We start from the raw sequence: 9,314 nt of genomic DNA, 5'->3' as shown, positions 1-9,314 counted from the left end.
ACTTCGCATGTTATATGCATGGCACCCTCTACTCTGTTGGGCGGAAAAATGTGCTGCTTTTCTTTGAACTTTTTCGATGTCTTTTGTCTGGCTACCAGATTTTCTCTTTTTATTCTTAAGTTTTAGTCCTAACACAATACATAAATTTCATATTTCTTAGTGTGTATGTGTGTGTGTGTGTGTGTGTGTGTGTGTGTGTGTGTGTGTGTCATTGCTTGCATACAGATGTTTTGCAGCACTTTATTATCGTTAATTGTAGTTGAAGTTTTGTAGTTGTGTGAATTGTATTTTATCGACACTCGTCTCAAAACACTTTAGAAGAGGCACTTAAGACGTTGTTGTCGAGTGCCCATGTTTCAGTATCATCACCTAGCATCATGACCTGTGGAATGTGATCGCGAACATCATGTAGGCCGTTTTCCATGTGTCTCGGATTTTTCTCTGTTATCCCTGAACAAATATTCAACCGTGGGACCTGATGTTGACTAATTTGAGTGTTTCAGAAGAAACTGCACCATTCATTCAGTGAAGACTAGAGGGAGAAACGGAATACGCTTGGATAAGACTGCCTTAAGAAGTATACAGAACGGTGTGCGCTACTCAGCAACTGTTATTTTTAATAGACTTCCAACTAATCTGAAAAAAGGGAAAATTGGGTGAAAAATCCCAAGTTTTCACATCTTAGTCAAAGGGTTGCCTTAGAGCGCACTCCTCCATAAAACTAAACTAAACTCCTCCCGAACAGGCCATGAAGGCCCAACGGTACCGAGGGGCCGCCGTGTCATCCTCAACCCACAGGCGTCACTGGATAGGGATATAAAGGAACATGTGGCCAGCACACCGCTCTCCCGGCCGTATGTCAGTTTCCGAGACCGGAGCCGCTACTTCTCATTCACGTAGCTCCTCAGTTTGCCTCAAAATGGCTGAGTGCAGCCCGCTTGCCAACAGCGCTCGGCAGACCGGATGGTCACCCTTCCAAGTGCTAGCCCAGCCCGACACTGCTTAACTTCGGTGATCTGACGGGAGCCGGTGTTACCACTGCGGCAAGGCCGTTGGCATACACTCCTCCATTCCTCGCAGTAACTTAGAACGATTTCCCTTTACTTATTCGTGTACTCTGGTTTCCCCTCTTATATTAATTGTTTAATTATTTGTTTGTAAATTTTCTAACCAGCATTCTGTAGACTTTGTAGGCTCACTTGACGATCAAGAAGCATTGCTGGCATCGTCCCACCGCACTTGACAAATAAATAAATAAAAATAACAGTATATGACGAGCCATAGAACTGTTGCTGAAGCATGTTTTGCGGAACATAGGCAGATGATATGAGGAGAAACGACGGAATGAAATCATCCTATTCGCTATCATCGTACTGATACATGGTCCTCATCCTCGAAGGGATACCTCTGTGCCTGTGGAAGGGGAAGGTCGGCGCTGATGGTGAGCTCCTGAGCTGCCACGGGCCTTGAGGTTCCACTGCAGCACCAGCCTCTGCTGACATGTGCGGCGGCTTCTGTTTGACTGCACGGTGAGTTCTAGGAGCTGCATTCTGCTCGCCATGGCTGCGGCGCAGCCGATATTAAAAGCAGACCGCCAGCGGGGACTCGACTCGGAGTACCACCTGCTGCATTGTGACGGCGCTCGCAGCCTGTACTGGCCTTTGTTGCTGTTGTCTGTCCGGTACTCTTAATTAGCAGTCCTATAGCCCTCAATCTGCATTTACGTGCGTTGCTGAGAGATGCACCTTCCGTCGACTACTGTTCCTGGAATACACCAATGACTCACCCAATAATTTATAAAGTTCACGATACGCACGCCGTCTGAGTGTGTTTAGCACAACCAGTTTCGGTCTCAGATATGTACCCTTGAGAAAGACAGGAAACCATGAACATCTACATAATAAAATTGAACTTTGAGGCCAATCAACATAATGGAGCAAGAGCTTACAGTACTTACAATACTTCCAGTTTCGCAGCTTGTGAGGTAACGGGCGAGCTGTGGCGTCCTGCAAATACTGGCCGAACGGGCCGCTCGCAAGCCTGGACACATGAGCAACTGCACAATGCCAAACATTAGACGGAGCAAGAGGCGTAGCCCCACCGTCTGGTCCAGGCCGATCGCGTGCCTGGGAATTCCATGTTGACACTGTGTCGAGGACTGTGCTTTGTGTCGATGAAGGAGATTTGTATGCCGGGAGTACCAAAGATGGCGGACTTTGTGAAACCATAATGGCAGACATTTCACAGCTCATGCAAAAATTGAAAATAGCCAGAAGAATCATGATACATTAAGAAGAAACATGTGCATCACCATTATTTGCTGGACGATTCTGATGGTGTTATCAGATAAGATTAGTATCTGTCTGTACATTATACAAGAAACAGCCAGCAACGAATTTCCAAACTTTAAACTTTTCATCCGATTTTGTCGATCGAGGTGTCTTTAAAAATCTGTTAATGTAAACGTAAACGGATATGAATTACAGGCATGTAACTTGAATAGTACAAGAGCTATTGGAGGTCAATGCGTCTGGTTCAAATGGTTCAAATGGCTCTGAGCACTATGGGACTTAACATCGGTGGTCATCAGTCCCCTATAACTTAGAACTACTTAAACCTGACTAACCTAAGGACATCACACACATCCATGCCCGAGGCAGGATTCGAACCTGCGACCGTAGCAGTCGCGCGGTTCCGGACTGAGCGCCTTAACAGCTAGACCACCGCGGCCGGCCAATGCGTCTGATTTCTATTGATAGCATCGGGCCATAAGTAATCCACAGTTACACGAGAAAACGGTAGCAGCCTGCTTATAATTATGTATTCATTCGTCTATGTATTTATATACATCCAATATATACTATTCATGAAGAAATTAGTCAAATGTGTGTGTGTGTGTGTGTGTGTTTGAGGTTTACGGGCGCTAAACAGCGTGGTCATCAGCGCCCAAACGCATAGAAACAGGAACACAAGCGGTGAAAGGACGAAGACGGACGCCGAACAAGGAGAACAGCTAAAAGACACAGGCCTGACGCAGTTCCAAATGCGCACATACAGAGGCAAAACAAGAGGAAAAGAAACACACTAAAAAAGGAAAGGAAACACAAGGAAAAGAGAACAGATACCGAAGGGAAACAAGGAGGTAATCGTGACTGGCGGACCTCTCACCTAAAACCTGTGCCGTCGAAAGGGGTCACTTGGACTTCCGGTCTCTAAATTCTGAACCCTATAACTGCCCCTTCACAATGTGGGAACTGGATTCTGCGCTGTCTGTGGCTCATGATACTGCGCCTGGTCATGATCAAATCCGGTACAGCATGCTGCGGCACCTGTTGCTGCCATCCAAGGAAGTTCTCCTGAACTGTTTCAATATGATATGGTTATCTGGCACGTACCCTGACTCGTGGAGGGAGGCAATTTTGATTCCCCTCCTCAAACCAGGGAAGGACCGAACGCATCCCAGTAGTTATCGGAGTATTGCCTTGACGAGCTGTGTTGGGAAGACGTTGGAACGCATGGTCAACCTCCGCCTGGTTTGGCTGCTCGAGACCAGGCAGCTCCTTAGCCCCTCTCAGTGTGGCTTTCGGAGATGTCGTTCCACTATAGACAACTTGACCCTGCTTGAGGCCGCCATCCAGCAGGCCTTTCTACGTAACCACCATTGTCTAGGGGTCTTCTTTGACATTAATAAGGCGTATGACACTACTTGGCGCCGCCTTATCCTCAATCAACTCCATGAGTGGGGCTTTCGTGGCCGTCTCCCCATCTTCATTCGGTCCTTTCTTTCTCACCGCCTCTTTCGGTATCGGGTTGGTAATGTGCTATCGGATTTGTACGTGCAGGAGAATGGTGTTCCTCAGGGCAGCGTTTTAAGTGTCACCCTCTTTGCCGTTGCTATTAACAGTATCACGTCCACTATCCGGAGTCCTGCCCAATGCTCCTTGTTTGTGGACGATTTTGCTGTTTTCTGTTCTTCCTCCAGTCTTGTCAGTGCTAGTCGGCAGTTACAGCTTACGATAAAGCGCTTAGAGGCATGGACTGCAAAGACGGGTTTTACCTTTTCTGCAGACAAATCTGTGTGTGTTCATTTTAATCGTTCTCGGCGTCTTTTTACCTCCCCTGAATTGCGTCTGAGGGACACCGTTCTTCCTTTTAGAGACACTGTGAGGTTCCTGGGCCTCACTTTTGATTCCAAGTTGTCGTGGTTGCCTCACCTTAAAGACCTCAAGGTGCGGGCCCTGAAGGCACTGAATATTTTGAAGTGTCTGAGCCATCGGTCCTGGGGAGCAGATCGGGCGCGTCTGCTGCAGTTTTATAGGGCTTTCGTCCGATCGCGTCTTGACTATGCTTGCACCGTGTATGGGTCAGCAAGGCCTTCGTATCTGAAGATCCTTGACGCAGTACACCATGAGGGTATCAGGCTGGCCACTGGTGCCTTCCGTACCAGTCCCATCCCCAGCCTGTGTGCTGAGGCAGGGGAACCGCCGCTCGCCATCCGGCGGAAACTCCTCATGGTGCGACGGGTGTGTCATTCCCTTGCCTGCCCTACCTCCCCTGCGTACCCTACCGTTGCCCGACCGCCTATGGAACGTCTCTTTTCCAGTCGTCCCAGGGCAACAAAACCATTTGGGATTCGTGCCAAGCATTTGCTTGAGTCCCTTGGTGTGGAGCGTGTGGCCCCCCAACGACAAGGTTTTACTCGCCTGCCTCCCTGGTTGCTCCAGAGGCCCAGCATCCTTTTATACTTGTCGGAGAACCGGAGGAACTGCACTCCGGCGTTTGTTTTTACCTCCTTATTTTACGATATTTTAAACCAGCATCCGGACCATGTACCTGTATTCACAGATGGCTCTAAACAGGGGGACACTGTTGGTTGTGCTGTTGTTTTCCCTGATCGAGTCGTCAAGTTACGGCTTCCTGCGGTGTTTACCATCCTCGATGCCGAATTGTTTGCAATATTGCGGGCATTGGAGCAGATGAGATGTGTTCCCAGTATTAAGTTCCTCATCTGTTCTGACTCCCTGAGTGCCCTTCAGACCATGCAACACTTGTACCCAGTGGATACGGTCGTCTAGAACATCCATGATGACCTACTCCACCTACAACGGCAGAGAAAGGAGGTTTCTTTCTGCTGGGTGCCGGGGCACGTGGGTATTAGGGGAAACGAACTGGCGGATGTGGCTGCCAAAGATGCATGTTCCCTCCCTCACGTTGTTGAATGTGCCGTCCCCCTCCATGCTGTAACCTCCCTTTTGCGTTTTCGTGTTATGCATCAATGGGAAGAGGAGTGGTTGGCAGTTTCTGACAATAAGCTGCGTCTGGTAAAGGCCACTACGCGACCATGGCGTACGTCCTACCAGTCATACAGGCGGGATGAGGTTCTCCTCACTCGCCTCCGCATTGGACACAGTCCCTTCACGCATGGTTTTTTACTCCGGCGGGAGGACCCCCCAATCTGCAGTGCTTGTGGCGTCCAGATTACTGTCCGCCACATTTTACTTGACTGTCTTTTATTCTCTGACCAGAGGGCGGTGGTTTCCTTGCCACCGGATTTGCCCTCTATTTTGCAAGACGACGCAGCGACTGTGGTTAAGGTCTTACGGTTTTGTGTCCTGTCCAATCTGTTGCCTCGGATTTTAGGGAGAAGGTTTTAATGTGCTGCTGGGTGACTGGTCAAATGTGTACAGTGTTTTAGAAAGCATAGAGACAGTAGGCTATTGGCCTACATTTGCTTCTATTCCTTTGATATATGTTTATTTGATTTGTTTATTATTTAATAATGTGTGTTAGAGCGCGTTTATGGTCCAGCCATAGTAATATTTATTTAATTTCAAGTTATTTAAATGTAAATCCGGTATTTTGTATGTGTTTCAATATGTTTATGAGTGTGCTTTGGCTTCGAGACACGGAGGGCCGTCCTTTGTGTGCTTATCGTATGTTCTAGACCGTGAGTTATCAACCCAGTTTGCGTTAACGATGTGCTGTAAAGTGTTTATTTGAGATGCACGTGATACGGCCTCTCTCTTAAGCCGCAGGAAGGTGGTCAGGAGCCTTACGTTAAAGAGCAACATTCGTGATACCATATATAATGTACGGGACTGTTTTGAGGAAGAAAGGACCTCTTGTAACGTTGTTGACATTCGAATCACCACTGTGAAGAAACTATCTAGAGAATCTTCGAAAGAAGCAGGTAAGACATGTATACATGCATTAGAATACGTATTAAAATACTGAAAAATTACATTCTTAGCTTTATCTCGGCATGTGCTTATAAACCTTTCTTTTTTCTTTCTTTTAAGTTATGAAGTGAGCATTTTTCGATCAACTGTTAGTGTTTTTCACATTTCTGTATTACGGCATTGCAATGGCTCTACAATTGTCGGCTGCGGTGTTCATAGTCGAGGGACCGAGGCGGTGTGACAACAAACAGCGTCGTAGTAGCACAGAGTCCATAGCTGTCACGGACGTTACAGTGGCGCGAATAGTTTTCGTCACATTAACATTAATACCACGTAAGTTTAGCATTTACGATACTCTGTACAGTCAATAAAACCTGCTATATTATACTGATCATTACATACAGACATTCTAAAGAAATCAACTTGTGTTTATCTACGTAACCCCGGTCACAGCCATGCTCGTTCGGCGATGTACCATAATGTTTACAAGACGTGGGCTCTTGATGTGAAGTCTTGTTCAAATTTATAATTTTTATGCCGACATTTCTACAAAACCTCACAATAAAAACGTAAAGCAAGTAGTATTACTTGTCTCATGAAATGAAAAAAAATACCTAACTTTTCGAGCCAATATCGTACAGTTTACAGCATCATTAAGTAAACAGTTTATAAATCGATGTCAGGCTTTACCATTTTTGTAGAGGTTGCAAACGACTATTCCGAAAAACATCCATATGTTATATATACGTTACTAGTCTAATAAGCATTATGTTACACTGAGATTATATCCCAAGAATTGACGCGATTAATGTACCTTAGCAACTTTTTACAAACATAGTCATTTTCAATATATATGTGGGAATGATTTACAGACATGAAGACAGTATTTCAACAGCGACATAAGGCTTCAATTTCAGTTGCCCCACCACTTCCCATACCATGCCAAAGGCCTATTGCACCTGGAAATTCCACGACTTATACTATAACGTAACAATTTTGTCGACAACCTTCCGTGGTTTAACTAAATTGTTCAGTAAATGCCTTTACATATGAGTTAGGTTTTTTAAAACTTTAATACGAAGAAACATCGAATATGTTGGAAAAAATCGTTCACCAATTAATAAAAATGATTTCACTACTGTAGGGAAGCAGCCTACTTGCGCCGTATAAAATTTACATCAGTCTTTCCATTGTGTGCCAGCCAGTCCGCTGTAACTAGCTCTGACGTCATAAATGTTGCGCAATACTTTAAAAATCAAGTAAATAACCTGAAACGTTTCTAGCATGTCAGGAGAAATACTAAATCAATATGTGTTGAATATCAGTTCAATAACTTTAACCATTTTCGAAATTTGGACGTTTTTCTGTAAAAATCATTGGCGCAACAGAAAAGAGCTAGAAACTTAAAAATTTATATTTAGATTCCTTTTGCATAATAACTTAGTAGCAACAGTATTCTGGATCTCACAAATTAAAATTTTAGTTGAAATTCATGATTTTCTGGTTTTTTTCTTAAAAATTAAGGAAGCAAGATAGATTAAGTAGGTGAATAAATAAAGCTAGGATGTTTAAATTTAAGAAGAAGGGAGATCCACTACAATCATAAAGATGTGAGAAGTTTCAACTGAACAACTATAAAACTATAGCGATAGCGTATCTCCAAAGGGCAAGTTCAGAGCTCGTCTACTGAGTATAGTGTAATTAAATTAATTCTCTAACCCATAATATTGGACTGAGCCACGTCACACTCTTATTATGATTACGTACCTGTGTGCTGATTGCACATTTAAATTGAGAGCTTCATCGGCCATCAGCAAAGGAAGCATTGATTTATTCAATAACGTGAAGTGGTGCATTACTAGCCCAGCGGCTAGTCGGGAGAGCCGATTTAATCAAGCGTTCCCTTAGCCGTCCGCACCGCCGCGTTATATATAAGAACGCTGCGCGAGGAATAAGTCCCCAATTCTCTCCAGACGCTGATCTGCGCCAACACCTGTGCCGGGAGTCGCGTCGCTTCGGTATCATTGCTAGAAACAGCCTCGGATGCCGTAAAAAGTTACTCGGGATACGCGTAAGCATGAAATCATTTTCGAGTGAAGTGTTAAGTCTGGGATGACTTTAATGATCTGTCTTCAGTTTGCGTATGTCGTATTTTCACATGCAGCCGCGGGACAGACATTCTACCATTATTTAGCTTGGCGTTTGATGAACATTATCATCAAATTATGGCGAGCATTTAATTTGAACAGTCATAGTTGCATCAGGGCGTTAGACTCTGAATTGCTCTGGTAGTTGTATTGTGTGGATTCTTTTTGGTCTGACTTTCAGAATATAGTGAACGTTTTTGAAAGAATCGTCTTTTAATTTTGAATCCCAGACAATCTCCTAATTCCTCAGAGCTATAAGCTGTGGCTGTAAGTGTATTTCTCCGTTGAAGTGGGCACTAGGAATTCTAATTACAGGCTTCACATTTTGCTAATCACTTTCTAATTGACAATATTGTAGTTAGAGAGCCAGTGTTGAGAACGGCAAACAACAGCATTAAATAAATCATAGGAACATTTCAATAACAACAAAATTTCCACCGCCGCCCCACATATGGTGCATCGTTGGGAAAGACATTTCCACATTACATTTCATTTATCATTAACAAATATTTCCATACGCCGCTCCACACTATTACTGCTATTGAGATATTAGTAATTTTGTACTCACTGATACGCATGGAGCAATTAGGCTAACATATATTCGGGGAAAACTGCCTTCTACATCACCCCCCTCTCTTCGCCCAGCTATACAGTCATGTTTATTCTTCTGTTTAATTCCCCTCTCGCTACCCCTATTTATTCGCGTATCGATATCAACACGAGTCTATAATGAAGTAAATGTTAGTTTTTTTGTTTTTGATAGGAGACTCGCAAACGATTGACTGCTCAGGGGAGCACGACAGGCTTGATTCCCACTGAGATCACAGCTGGGAAGAGCTACCAGGTTATTCATCCCACTTCACTACTGTGATCGAGAGAATGATGAGTGGAACGAATAAAGACAATACAAAGTATGAAAAAGTACACAGTCAAAGTATATATCATCAATATTGGTACTTGATTCTGAGTAAAGGTACAAGGTTGTGTT

The 9,314-nt window shown here is 44.4% G+C and overlaps 1 pseudogene; it reads right to left on the bottom strand.

The window, feature by feature from the left end:
* Positions 1 to 939: 939 nt before the first annotated feature.
* Positions 940 to 1,057, bottom strand: LOC126290693 (5S ribosomal RNA; annotated as a pseudogene).
* Between the last annotated feature and the right edge of the window lie 8,257 nt (positions 1,058 to 9,314).

The sequence above is a fragment of the Schistocerca gregaria genome, chromosome 1 (genome assembly GCF_023897955.1).
Source record: "Schistocerca gregaria isolate iqSchGreg1 chromosome 1, iqSchGreg1.2, whole genome shotgun sequence".
NCBI classification, from domain to species: domain Eukaryota; kingdom Metazoa; phylum Arthropoda; class Insecta; order Orthoptera; family Acrididae; genus Schistocerca; species Schistocerca gregaria.
Note: the sequence above shows the minus strand (reverse complement) of the source record. Positions and strands in the feature narration are given on the sequence as shown.